The sequence below is a fragment of the Nerophis lumbriciformis genome, linkage group LG03 (assembly GCF_033978685.3).
Source record: "Nerophis lumbriciformis linkage group LG03, RoL_Nlum_v2.1, whole genome shotgun sequence".
In the NCBI taxonomy this organism is placed as follows: domain Eukaryota; kingdom Metazoa; phylum Chordata; class Actinopteri; order Syngnathiformes; family Syngnathidae; genus Nerophis; species Nerophis lumbriciformis.
The window spans coordinates 31585001-31600065 of NC_084550.2; the positions used below are offsets into that span (position 1 = coordinate 31585001).

The 15065-nt window shown below is 44.7% G+C and overlaps 1 protein-coding gene across 1 annotated transcript in view; it reads left to right on the top strand.

The window, feature by feature from the left end:
• LOC133583186 (uncharacterized) overlaps positions 1-15065 on the top strand; it is a 163160-nt gene that overhangs the window by 86218 nt on the left and 61877 nt on the right. The gene's annotated exons all lie outside the window — the stretch shown is intronic.

The following is a 15065-nucleotide window of genomic DNA, read 5'->3' on the forward strand; positions in this document are numbered from 1 at the left end:
GGCTGCAACACGTGACAAAGTAGTTGGGAAAGGGCATGTTCACCACTGTGTTACATGGCCTTTCCTTTTAACAACACTCAGTAAACGATTGGGAACTGAGGAAACTAATTGTTGAAGCTTTGAAAGTGGAATTCTTTCCCATTCTTGTTTTATGTAGAGCTTCAGTCGTTCAACAGTCCGGGGTCTCCGCTGTCGTATTTCACGCTTCATAATGCGCCACACATTTTCGATGGGAGACAGGTCTGGACTGCAGGCGGGCCAGGAAAGTACCCGCACTCTATTTTTACGAAGCCACGTTGTTGTAACACGTGCTGAATGTGGCTTGGCATTGTCTTGCTGAAATAAGCAGGGGCGTCTATGAAAAAGACGACGCTTAGATGGCAACATATGTTGTTCCAAAAGCTGTATGTACCTTTCAGCATTAATGGTGCCTTCACAGATGTGTAAGTTACCCATGCCTTGGGCACTAATACACCCCCATACCATCACACATGCTGCCTTTTGAACTTTGCGTCGATAACAGTCTGGATGGTTCGCTTCCCCTTTGGTCCGGATGACACGATGTCGAATATTTCCAAAAATAAATTTGAAATGTGGACTCGTCAGACCACAGAACACTTTTCCACTTTGCATGAGTCCATCTTAGATGATCTCGGGCCCAGAGAAGCCAGCGGCGTTTCTGGGTGTTGTTGATAAATGGCTTTGGCTTTGCATAGTAGAGCTTTAACTTGCACTTACAGATGTAGCGACCAACTGTATTTAGTGACAGTGGTTTTCTGAAGTGTTCCTGGTGATATCCTTTAGAGATTGATGTGGGGTTTTGATACAGTGTCGTCTGAGGGATGGAAGGTCACGGTCATTCAATGTTGGTTTCCGGCCATGCCGCTTACGTGGAGTGATTTCTCCAGATTCTCTGAACCTTTTGATGATATTATGGAGCGTAGATGTTGAAATCCCTACATTTCTTGCAATTGCACTTTGAGAAACGTTGTTCTTAAACTGTTTGACTATTTGCTCACGCAGTTGTGGACAAAGGGGTGTACCTCGCCCCATCCTTTCTTGTGAAAGACTGAACATTTTTTGGGAAGCTGTTTTTATACCCAATCATGGCACCCACCTGTTCCCAATTAGCCTGCACACCTGTGGGATGTTCCAAATAAGTGTTTGATGAGCATTCCTCAACTTTATCAGTATTTATTGCCACCTTTCCCAACTTCTTTGTCACGTGTTACTGCCATCAAATTCTAAAGTTAATGATTATTTGCAAAAAAAAAATGTTTATGAGTTTGAACATCAAATATGTTGTCTTTGTAGCATATTCAACTGAATATGGGTTGAAAAGGATTTGCAAATCATTGTATTCCGTTTATATTTACATCTAACACAATTTCCCAACTCATATGGAAACGGGGTTTGTATACAGCGCTTTTCTCAAGTGACTCAAAGTGCTTTACATAGTGAAAGCCAATATCTAAGTTCCATTTAAAGCAGTGTGGGTGGCACTGGGAGCAGGTGGGTAAAGTGTCTTGCCCAAGGACACAACAGCAGTGACTAGGATGGCGGAAGCAGGGATCGAACCTGGAACCCTCAAGTTGCTGGCATGGCCGCTCTACCAACCGAGCTATACCGCCACCATTATTTTATTTGGACTTGTGCTTATTATTCACAATCCTGCTGCGAGGCAAGAACACAGGTTTTCTTTTTTAAACGCACGCTATCTGCTGAATAAAATGGAGTCAACTCCGAAAGGGACAAGCGGTAGAAAATGGATGGATTTAGGCACTCTATTTTGCCTATAACCTGTTTGGAAAACATCCAAAAAACCTTTGAAATACACGCTGTAACTGTTTATGTCATGATAATAACATGTCATATTTAAGTACCTTCCTTTCCTGCCTTTTTCATACGCTTTGACCCTGCGGCTTAAAAAAACAGTGCGGCTAATTCATTGATTCATGATATTGTGTGTTCAATAGTTTTTATTAATATCAAGCGGAGACACTAAAATGTTGAGTTGTTGTTTTTGCTTCATTCGTCACTCCAAGCAACGTTTGTCAGTTTTACAATATAACTAAAACTATTGTTACTTACTAAAGTGTCCCATGTGTGATGAGTGTTTTCATGCATATTTGTACATGCTATCATAATGTAATCAAGCTAGCGCTGTTAGCATTAATTGATATGCTAACACGTTTTCAAGTGACTTTTTTAGTATTATTAACTTACATTCTTTTTGTCATGTTTCACTTCCACAAATTCCTCAGTAAATTTAGCAACATGTCAGCGTGGAGTTATTGAGTCTGTTTAGCTGATTGGAGAGCTAGCTTGCGCAGCTAGTGGGTCCATGACCATGACTTCTGTTTTGTTTGATCAGCCGTTTTACTGCCTTTTTGCAGACACTGTTTGGAAACAATGAAGGTATGTAAATACACATTTACAGAATATTTCTGTGTAAATAACTCAATTCACAACATATATATCTGTGATTTATAGTCCAGTGCAACTAATATATGGAAAACTATTTTAAAAATTAAAATACACTAATTTGCTAATTTTAAGCAAAGGGCGACGTATTAATTTCACAGACGCAGCACAACATTCACTTTTTCCTTCAACAACAACAACACTAATCATGACAGACTTGAGAGACAACAAACATAATAACACAAACAAAGGTTGATTGACTTAGATCACACAATAAACATTGTGTGCAACCTATAACATAGTGTGTACTATTAGGCGTGTTGAATTGTGTGTGTGTGATCTACTAAGACTGTGTAAAGTGGTGCAGACCACCTTGAGGATTTTCCATGTACTATATGGGATGGGGGGCGTCACGGTGGAAGAGGGGTTAGTGCATCTGCCTCACAATACGAAGGTCCTGAGTAGTCTTGGGTTCAATCCCGGGCTCGGGATCTTTCTGTGTGGAGTTTGCATGTTCTCCCCGTGATTGCGTGGGTTCTACTCCGGCTTCCTCCCACCTCCAAAGACATGCACCTGGGAATAGGCCCCTCCCACCTCCAAAGACATGCACCTGGGGATAGGTTGATTGGCAACACTAAATTGTCCCTAGTGTGTGAATGTGAGTGTGAATGTTGTCTGTCTATCTGTGTTGGCCCTGCGATGAGGTGGCGACTTGTCCAGGGTGTACCCCGCCTTCCGCCCGATTGTAGCTGAGATAGGCTCCAGCGCCCCCCGCGACCCCAAAAGGGAATAAGCGGTAGAAAATGGATGGATGGATATATGGGATGGGGCATAACCATGGAGACACTCATTTACTGCACATTCATGTTATCCTGCGCTGACCTGTGGAGTTTGATGTTTTCAAACAAGCAGCAGACGTTTACCACTTTTTATGGGCATCTGATATGAAGGTGTCTGTTACTACATTATATATATATAAACTTGCAGTGTGTATATTGTACATATTACATATTGTTATGAAGGTGTCTGATACTACATTATACTGTATATATACTTGTAGTGTGTATATTGTACATATTACATATTGTTATGAAGGTGTCTGTTACTACATTATATATATACTTGCAGTGTGTATATTGTACATATTACATATGGTTATGAAGGTGTCTGTTACTACATTATATATATACTTGCAGTGTGTATATTGTATATATTACATATTGTTATGAAGGTGTCTGTTACTACATTATATATATACTTGCAGTGTGTATATTGTATATATTACATATTGTTATGAAGGTGTCTGTTACTACATTATATATATACTTGCAGTGTGTATATTGTAGATATTACATATTGTTATGAAGGTGTCTGTTACTACATTGTATATATACTTTCTGTGTGTAGTATGTACATATTACATCTTGTTATGAAGGTGTCTGTTACTACATTATATATATACTTGCAGTGTGTATATTGTAAATATTACATATTATTATGAAGGTGTCTGTTACATTATATATATACTTGCAGTGTGTATATTGTACATTTATAAATAAAGTTGACTTGATTTGATTTGATGAAGGTGTCTGTTACTACATTATATACAAAAACTTGCAGTGTGTATATTGTACATATTACATATTGTTATGAAGGTATCTGTTACTTATATATATACTTGCAGTGTGTATATTGTACATATTACATATTGTTATGAAGGTGTCTGTTACTACATTATATATATACTTGCAGTGTGTATATTGTACATATTACATATTGTTATGAAGGTGTCTGTTACTACATCATATATATACTTGCAGTGTTTATATTGTACATATTACATATTGTTATGAAGGTGTCTGTTACTACATCATATATATACTTGCAGTGTTTATATTGTACATATTACATATTGTTATGAAGGTGTCTGTTACTACATTATACATATACTTGCAGTGTGTATATTGTACATATTACATATTGTTATGAAGGTGTCTGTTACTACATTATATATATATACTTGCAGTGTGTATATTGTACATATTACATATTGTTATGAAGGTGTCTGTTACTACATTATATACAGGTAAAAGCCAGTAAATTAGAATATTTTGACAAACTTGATTTATTTCAGTAATTGCATTCAAAAGGTGTAACTTGTACATTATATTTATTCATTGCACACAGACTGATGCATTCAAATGTTTATTTCATTTAATTTTGATGATTTGAAGTGGCAACAAATGAAAATCCAAAATTCCGTGTGTCACAAAATTAGAATATTACTTAAGGCTAATACAAAAAAGGGATTTTTAGAAATGTTGGCCAACTGAAAAGTATGAAAATGAAAAATATGAGCATGTACAATACTCAATACTTGGTTGGAGATCCTTTTGCCTCAATTACTGCGTTAATGCGGCGTGGCATGGAGTCGATGAGTTTCTGGCACTGCTCAGGTGTTATGAGAGCCCAGGTTGCTCTGATAGTGGCCTTCAACTCTTCTGCGTTTTTGGGTCTGGCATTCTGCATCTTCCTTTTCACAATACCCCACAGATTTTCTATGGGGCTAAGGTCAGGGGAGTTGGCGGGCCAATTTAGAACAGAAATACCATGGTCCGTAAACCAGGCACGGGTAGATTTTGCGCTGTGTGCAGGCGCCAAGTCCTGTTGGAACTTGAAATCTCTATCTCCATAGAGCAGGTCAGCAGCAGGAAGCATGAAGTGCTCTAAAACTTGCTAGTAGACGGCTGCGTTGACCCTGGATCTCAGGAAACAGAGTGGACCGACACCAGCAGATGACATGGCACCCCAAACCATCACCCAACCATGCAAATTTTGCATTTCCTTTGGAAATCGAGGTCCCAGAGTCTGGAGGAAGACAGGAGAGGCACAGGATCCACGTTGCCTGAAGTCTAGTGTAAAGTTTCCACCATCAGTGATGGTTTGGGGTGCCATGTCATCTGCTGGTGTTGGTCCACTCTGTTTCCTGAGATCCAGGGTCAACGCAGCCGTCTACCAGCAAGTTTTAGAGCACTTCATGCTTCCTGCTGCTGACCTGCTCTATGGAGATGGAGATTTCAAGTTCCAACAGGACTTGGCGCCTGCACACAGCGCAAAATCTACCCGTGCCTGGTTTACGGATCATGGTATTTCTGTTCTAAATTGGCCCGCCAACTCCCCTGACCTTAGCCCCATAGAAAATCTGTGGGGTATTGTGAAAAGGAAGATGCAGAATGCCAGACCCAAAAACGCAGAAGAGTTGAAGGCCACTATCAGAGCAACCTGGGCTCTCATAACACCTGAGCAGTGCCAGAAACTCATCGACTCCATGCCACGCCGCATTAACGCAGTAATTGAGGCAAAAGGAGCTCCAACCAAGTATTGAGTATTGTACATGCTCATATTTTTCATTTTCATACTTTTCAGTTGGCCAACATTTCTAAAAATCCCTTTTTTGTATTAGCCTTAAGTAATATTCTAATTTTGTGACACACGGAATTTTGGATTTTCATTTGTTGCCACTTCAAATCATCAAAATTAAATGAAATAAACATTTGAATGCATCAGTCTGTGTGCAATGAATAAATATAATGTACAAGTTACACCTTTTGAATGCAATTACTGAAATAAATCAAGTTTTTCAAAATATTCTAATTTACTGGCTTTTACCTGTATATACTTGCAGTGTGTATATTGTACATATTACATATTGTTATGAAGGTGTCTGTTACTACATTATATAAATACTTGCAGTGTGTATATTGTACATATTACATATTGTTATGAAGGTGTCTGTTACTACATTTTATATATATATATATATATACTTGCAGTGTGTATATTGTGTACTTAAATGTTTCTGTTTGTAAAGAATAAAATCAATTGTGTGTGATATTAGCAAGAAGGAGTACAATGACTTGAAAGTCCACCACTGCTGGCATTTAAGTTTAGGACACGCCCACTCTGACATTTCCATCAGTGATGCGTGTCGCTGCACAGTCCAATTACGTGTGGAGGAAAAGGTCAAAGGTCACATTGACCTGGCCATAACGTGACTTCCTGCCTTGCTTGTTATCACACTTGTATTTATTATCTCACTTTATGCTGCAGCTCTCCTACTTTCTACCTAATTAGTTCAATATGTTGAAGTTTGACTACACTGTGCAATATCTGAAGTAGACTTTTCTAGAAAAAGAAACATTTTTATTTTTGTCTTTCCACAATTGTGTGGAATGTTTTTCCTCCCCCCGTATATGTCACTACCAATTAGGGTTGTACAGTATACTGGTACTAGTATAGTACCATGGTGCTAATGAATCATATTCGGTACTGTACCACCTCTGAAAAGTACCGTTTTTTTTTTTTTTTAACGGGCATGACGGGGCGTCGTCACGTGGTGACATTGCTGGTTTTAGGAGCAGAGGAGCATGTTGGGCAGCGCACACACACAGAGTACTTACAAGCAGACACAGTGTGTAGACAGAAAAGGGAGAATGGACGCATTTTGGTGTAAAAAGTCAAGATAAAGGTGAAGTTATAACACTGAAACACCCTCAGGAAGAGCTGCTTTAACACATGGATAGCTAGCTAGCGGCTAACGTCCATCCGCAGTGTTTTAGCTACTTCTAAATCACTAATCCTGGTCTCCATGGCGACAAAGAAAGTCAGTTTCTTACAAGTAGCATTATCACTGGAGGAGGAGGAAGAGCTAAACATGCTTCACTACACACCGTAGGAGGATACAATAGCTCAGCGCCGTCACAATGTAAGCGGTCAAGAAGGAGGCCTACTTGGACTCCGGAGCCAACGAGAGTTTCAGTGATCGTGAGATGAGGGGAGCACTGAGCAGCAGCAGTGGCTGCGCCCGGGAATCATTTTTGATGATTTAACCCCCAATTCTAACCCTTGATGCTGAGATACTACATGTTTCACTTATACTACATGTAGTACTTATTAAGTTAAGTTAAAGTTAAAGTCCCAATGATTGTCACACACACACTAGGTGTGGTGAATTTATTCTCTGCATTTGAACCATCCCCTTGATCACCCTCTGGGACGTGAGGGGAGCAGTGGGCAGCAGCGGTGGCCACGCACGGGAATAATTTTTGGTGATTTAACCCCCAATTCCAAGCCTTGATGCTGAGTGCCAGCAGGGAGGTAATGGCTCCCATTTTTATAGCCTTTGGTATGACTCGGCCGGGGTTTGAACTCACAACCTACCCATCTCAGGGCGGACACTCTAACCACTAGGCCACGTGGCTTACTTATACTACATATTGTACTTATACTACAATAGTTGTAGGAGAAATCTCCAACCGAAGGAAAAAAGTGTGTGCTGGCTCAGAGTCGTGTAGAGTGTAGCGTGTAGAGTCTTAGGACAGACGCCTGTAGAGTCTGAGGACAGACGCGTGTAGAGTCTGAGAACAGATACGTGTAGAGTCTTAAGACAGATGCGTGTAGAGTCTGAGGACAGAAGCGTGTAGAGTCTGAGGACAGATGCGTGTAAAGTCTGAGGACAGATGCATGTAGAGTCTGAGGACAGATGCGTGAAGACTCTTAGGACAGATGCGTGTAGAGTCTGAGGACAGATGCGTGTAGAGTCTGAGGACAGATGCGTGTAGAGTCTGAGGACAGATGCGTGTAGAGTCTGAGGACAGATGCGTGTAAAGTCTGAGGACAGATGCATGTAGAGTCTGAGGACAGAAGCGAGTAGAGTCTGAGGACAGATGCGTGTAGAGTCTGAGGACAGAAGCGAGTAGAGTATTAGGACAGAAGCGTGTAGAGTCTGAGGACAGATGTGTGTAGAGTCTGAGGACAGATGCGTGTAGAGTCTGAGGACATATGCGTGTAGAGTCTGAGGACAGATGCGTGTAGAGTCTGAGGACAGATGCGTGTAAAGTCTGAGGACAGATGCATGTAGAGTCTGAGGACAGAAGCGAGTAGAGTCTGAGGACAGATGCGTGTAGAGTCTGAGGACAGAAGCGAGTAGAGTCTGAGGACAGATGCGTGTAGAGTCTAAGGACAGAAGCGAGTAGAGTATTAGGACAGAAGCGTGTAGAGTCTGAGGACAGATGTGTGTAGAGTCTGAGGACAGATGCGTGTAGAGTCTGAGGAAAGATGCGTATAGAGTCTGAGGACAGATGCGTGTAGAGTCTGAGGACAGATGCGTGTAGAGTCTGAGGACAGAAGCGTGTAGAGTCTGAGGACAGAAGCATGTAGAGTCTGAGGACAGACGTGTGTAGCGTCTTAGGACAGATGCGTGTAGAGTCTGAGGACAGATGCGTGTAGAGTCTGAGGACAGAAGCGTGTAGAGTCTTAAGACAGATGCGTGTCGAGTCTTAAGACAGATGCGTGTAGAGTCTGAGGACAGATGCGTGCAGAGTCTGAGGACAGATGCGTGTCGAGTCTTAAGACAGATGCGTGTAGAGTCTGAGGACAGATGTGTGTAGAGTCTGAAGACAGATGCGTGTAGAGTCTGAGGACAGAAGCCTGTAGAGTCTGAGGACATCAGCATGTAGAGTCTGAGGACAGATGCGTGTAGAGTCTGAAGACAGATGCGTGTAGAGTCTGAGGACAGAAGCGTGTAGAGTCTGAGGACAGAAGCATGTAGAGTCTGAGGACAGACGTGTGTAGCGTCTTAGGACAGATGCGTGTAGAGTCTGAGGACAGATGCGTGTAGAGTCTGAGGACAGATGCGTGTAAAGTCTGAGGACAGATGCGTGTAGAGTCTTAGGACAGATGCGTGTAGAGTCTGAGGACAGATGCGTGTAGAGTCTGAGGACAGATGCGTGTAGAGCCTGAGGACATAAGCGTGTAGAGTCTGAGGACAGAAGCGTGTAGAGTCTGAGGACAGATGCGTGTCGAGTCTTAAGACAGATGCGTGTAGAGTCTGAGGACAGATGCGTGCAGAGTCTGAGGACAGATGCGTGTCGAGTCTTAAGACAGATGCGTGTAGAGTCTGATGACAGATGCGTGTAGAGTCTGAGGACAGATGCGTGTAGAGTCTGAGGACAGATGCGTGTAGAGTCTTAAGACAGATGCGTGTAGAGTCTGAGGACAGATGCGTGCAGAGTCTGAGGACAGATGCGTGCAGAGTCTGAGGACAGATGCATGTAGAGTCTGAGGACAGATGCGTGTAGAGTCTGAGGACAGATGCGTGTAGAGTCTGAGGACAGATGCGTGTAGAGTCTGAGGACAGATGCGTGTAAAGTCTGAGGACAGATGCGTGTAGAGTCTGAGGACAGATGCGTGTAGAGCCTGAGGACAGATGCGTGTAGAGTCTTAGGACAGATGCGTGTAGGGTCTGAGGACAGATGCGTGTAGAGTCTTAGGATAGATGCATGTAGAGTCTGAGGACAGATGCGTGTAGAGTCTGAGGACAGATGCGTGTAGAGTCTGAGGACGGGTGCGTGTAGAGTCTTAGGATAGATGCATGTAGAGTCTGAGGACAGATGCGTGTAGAGTCTGAGGACAGATGCGTGTAGAGTCTGAAGACAGATGCGTGTAGAGTCTGAGGACAGAAGCGTGAAGACTCTTAGGACAGATGCGTGTAGAGTCTGAGGACAGATGCGTGTAGAGTCTGAGGACAGATGCGTGTAGAGTCTGAGGACAGATGCGTGTAAAGTCTGAGGACAGATGTATGTAGAGTCTGAGGACAGAAGCGAGTAGAGTCTGAGGACAGATGCGTGTAGAGTCTGAGGACAGAAGCGAGTAGAGTATTAGGACAGAAGCGTGTAGAGTCTGAGGACAGATGTGTGTAGAGTCTGAGGACAGATGCGTGTAGAGTCTGAGGACAGATGCGTGTAGAGTCTGAGGACAGATGCGTGTAGAGTCTGAGGACAGATGCGTGTAGAGTCTGAGGACAGATGCGTGTAGAGTCTTAGGATAGATGCATGTAGAGTCTGAGGACAGAAGCGTGTAGAGTCTGAGGACAGAAGCATGTAGAGTCTGAGGACGGACGTGTGTAGCGTCTTAGGACAGAAGCGTGTAGAGTCTGAGGACAGATGCGTGTAAAGTCTGAGGACAGATGCGTGTAAAGTCTGAGGACAGATGCATGTAGAGTCTGAGGACAGATGCGTGAAGACTCTTAGGACAGATGCGTGTAGAGTCTGAGGACAGAAGCGTGTAGAGTCTGAGGACAGAAGCATGTAGAGTCTGAGGACAGACGTGTGTAGCGTCTTAGGACAGATGCGTGTAGAGTCTGAGGACAGATGCGTGTAGAGTCTGAGGACAGATGCGTGTAAAGTCTGAGGACAGATGCGTGTAGACTCTTAGGACAGATGCGTGTAAAGTCTGAGGACAGATGCGTGTAAAGTCTGAGGACAGATGCATGTAGAGTCTGAGGACAGATGCGTGTAGAGTCTGAGGACAGATGCGTGTAGAGTCTGAGGACAGAAGCGTGTAGAGTCTGAGGACAGAAGCATGTAGAGTCTGAGGACAGACGTGTGTAGCGTCTTAGGACAGATGCGTGTAGAGTCTGAGGACAGATGCGTGTAGAGTCTGAGGACAGATGCGTGTAAAGTCTGAGGACAGATGCGTGTAGACTCTTAGGACAGATGCGTGTAGAGTCTGAGGACAGAAGCATGTAGAGTCTGAGGACAGACGTGTGTAGCGTCTTAGGACAGATGCGTGTAGAGTCTGAGGACATATGCGTGTAGAGTCTGAGGACAGATGCGTGTAAAGTCTGAGGACAGATGCGTGTAGACTCTTAGGACAGATGCGTGTAGAGTCTGAGGACAGATGCGTGTAGAGTCTGAGGACAGATGCGTGTAGAGTCTGAGGACAGAAGCGTGTAGAGTCTGAGGACAGATGCGTGTCGAGTCTTAAGACAGATGCGTGTAGAGTCTGAGGACAGATGCGTGCAGAGTCTGAGGACAGATGCGTGTCGAGTCTTAAGACAGATGCGTGTAGAGTCTGAGGACAGATGCGTGTAGAGTCTGAGGACAGATGCGTGTAGAGTCTGAGGACAGATGCGTGTAGAGTCTGAGGACAGATGCGTGTAGAGTCTTAAGACAGATGCGTGTAGAGTCTGAGGACAGATGCGTGCAGAGTCTGAGGACAGATGCGTGCAGAGTCTGAGGACAGATGCGTGTAGAGTCTGAGGACAGATGCGTGTAGAGTCTGAGGACAGATGCGTGTAGAGTCTGAGGACAGATGCGTGTAAAGTCTCAGGACAGATGCGTGTAAAGTCTGAGGACAGATGCGTGTAGAGTCTGAGGACAGATGCGTGTAGAGCCTGAGGACAGATGTGTGTAGAGTCTTAGGACAGATGCGTGTAGAGTCTGAGGACAGATGCGTGTAGAGTCTTAGGATAGATGCATGTAGAGTCTGAGGACAGATGCGTGTAGAGTCTGAGGACAGATGCGTGTAGAGTCTGAGGACAGATGCGTGTAGAGTCTTAGGATAGATGCATGTAGAGTCTGAGGACAGATGCGTGTAGTGTCTGAGGACAGATGCGTGTAGAGTCTGAAGACAGATGTGTGTAGAGTCTGAGGACAGATGCGTGTAGAGTCTGAGGACAGAAGCGTGTAGAGTCTGAGGACAGAAGCATGTAGAGTCTGAGGACAGACGTGTGTAGCGTCTTAGGACAGAAGCGTGTAGAGTCTGAGGACAGATGCGTGTAAAGTCTGAGGACAGATGCGTGTAAAGTCTGAGGACAGATGCATGTAGAGTCTGAGGACAGATGCGTGAAGACTCTTAGGACAGATGCGTGTAGAGTCTGAGGACAGATGCGTGTAGAGTCTGAGGACAGATGCGTGTAGAGTCTGAGGACAGATGCGTGTAAAGTCTGAGGACAGATGTATGTAGAGTCTGAAGACAGAAGCGAGTAGAGTCTGAGGACAGATGCGTGTAGAGTCTGAGGACAGAAGCGAGTAGAGTATTAGGACAGAAGCGTGTAGAGTCTGAGGACAGATGTGTGTAGAGTCTGAGGACAGATGCGTGTAGAGTCTGAGGACAGATGCGTGTAGAGTCTGAGGACAGATGCGTGTAGAGTCTGAGGACAGATGCGTGTAGAGTCTGAGGACAGATGCGTGTAGAGTCTTAGGATAGATGCATGTAGAGTCTGAGAACAAATGCGTGTAGAGTCTGAGGACAGATGCGTGTAGAGTCTGAGGACAGATGCGTGTAGAGTCTTAGGATAGATGCATGTAGAATCTGAAGACAGATGCGTGTAGAGTCTGAAGACAGATGCGTGTAGAGTCTGAGGACAGATGCGTGTAGAGTCTGAGGACAGAAGCGTGTAGAGTCTGAGGACAGAAGCATGTAGAGTCTGAGGACAGACGTGTGTAGCGTCTTAGGACAGATGCGTGTAGAGTCTGAGGACAGATGCGTGTAAAGTCTCAGGACAGATGCGTGTAAAGTCTGAGGACAGATGCGTGTAGAGTCTGAGGACAGATGCGTGTAGAGCCTGAGGACAGATGTGTGTAGAGTCTTAGAACAGATGCGTGTAGAGTCTGAGGACAGATGCGTGTAGAGTCTTAGGATAGATGCATGTAGAGTCTGAGGACAGATGCGTGTAGAGTCTGAGGACAGATGCGTGTAGAGTCTGAGGACAGATGCGTGTAGAGTCTTAGGATAGATGCATGTAGAGTCTGAGGACAGATGCGTGTAGTGTCTGAGGAAAGATGCGTGTAGAGTCTGAAGACAGATGTGTGTAGAGTCTGAGGACAGATGCGTGTAGAGTCTGAGGACAGAAGCGTGTAGAGTCTGAGGACAGAAGCATGTAGAGTCTGAGGACAGACGTGTGTAGCGTCTTAGGACAGAAGCGTGTAGAGTCTGAGGACAGATGCGTGTAAAGTCTGAGGACAGATGCGTGTAAAGTCTGAGGACAGATGCATGTAGAGTCTGAGGACAGATGCGTGTAGAGTCTGAGGACAGATGCGTGTAGAGTCTGAGGACAGATGCGTGTAGAGTCTTAGGATAGATGCATGTAGAGTCTGAGGACAGATGCGTGTAGTGTCTGAGGAAAGATGCGTGTAGAGTCTGAAGACAGATGTGTGTAGAGTCTGAGGACAGATGCGTGTAGAGTCTGAGGACAGAAGCGTGTAGAGTCTGAGGACAGAAGCATGTAGAGTCTGAGGACAGACGTGTGTAGCGTCTTAGGACAGAAGCGTGTAGAGTCTGAGGACAGATGCGTGTAAAGTCTGAGGACAGATGCGTGTAAAGTCTGAGGACAGATGCGTGTAAAGTCTGAGGACAGATGCGTGTAAAGTCTGAGGACAGATGCATGTAGAGTCTGAGGACAGGTGCGTGTAGAGTCTGAGGACAGATACGTGTAGAGTCTTAGGATAGATGCGTGTAGAGTCTGAGGACAGATGCGTGTAGAGTCTGAGGACAGATGCGTGTAGAGTCTGAGGACAGATGCGTGTAAAGTCTGAGGACAGATGTATGTAGAGTCTGAGGACAGAAGCGAGTAGAGTCTGAGGACAGATGTGTAGAGTCTGAGGACAGAAGCGAGTAGAGTATTAGGACAGAAGCGTGTAGAGTCTGAGGACAGATGTGTGTAGAGTCTGAGGACAGATGCGTGTAGAGTCTGAGGACAGATGCGTGTAGAGTCTGAGGACAGATGCGTGTAGAGTCTGAGGACAGATGCGTGTAGAGTCTGAGGACAGATGCGTGTAGAGTCTGAGGACAGATGCGTGTAGAGTCTTAGGATAGATGCATGTAGAGTCTGAGAACAAATGCGTGTAGAGTCTGAGGACAGATGCGTGTAGAGTCTGAGGACAGATGCGTGTAGAGTCTTAGGATAGATGCATGTAGAGTCTGAAGACAGATGCGTGTAGAGTCTGAAGACAGATGCGTGTAGAGTCTGAGGACAGATGCGTGTAGAGTCTGAGGACAGAAGCGTGTAGAGTCTGAGGACAGAAGCATGTAGAGTCTGAGGACAGACGTGTGTAGCGTCTTAGGACAGATGCGTGTAGAGTCTGAGGACAGATGCGTGTAGAGTCTGAGGACAGATGCGTGTAGAGTCTGAGGACAGATGCGTGTAAAGTCTGAGGACAGATGCGTGTAGACTCTTAGGACAGATGCGTGTAGAGTCTGAGGACAGATGCGTGTAGAGTCTGAGGACAGATGCATGTAGAGCCTGAGGACAGAAGCGTGTAGAGCCTGAGGACAGAAGCGTGTAGAGTCTGAGGACAGATGCGTGTAGAGTCTGAGGACAGATGCGTGTAGAGTCTGAGGACAGATGCGTGTAGAGTCTGAGGACAGATGCGTGTAGAGTCTGAGGACAGATGCGTGTAGAGTCTGAGGACAGATGCGTGTAAAGTCTGAGGACAGATGCATGTAGAGTCTGAGGACAGAAGCGAGTAGAGTCTGAGGACAGATGCGTGTAGAGTCTGAGGACAGAAGCGAGTAGAGTATTAGGACAGAAGCGTGTAGAGTCTGAGGACAGATGTGTGTAGAGTCTGAGGACAGATGCGTGTAGAGTCTGAGGACAGATGCGTGTAGAGTCTGAGGACAGATGCGTGTAGAGTCTGAGGACAGATGCGTGTAGAGTCTGAGGACAGGTGCGTGTAGAGTCTGAGGACAGATACGTGTAGAGTCTTAGGATAGATGCATGTAGAGTCTGAGGACAGATGCGTGTAGAGTCTGAGGACAGATGCGTGTAGAGTCTGAGGACAGATGCGTGTAGAGTCTGA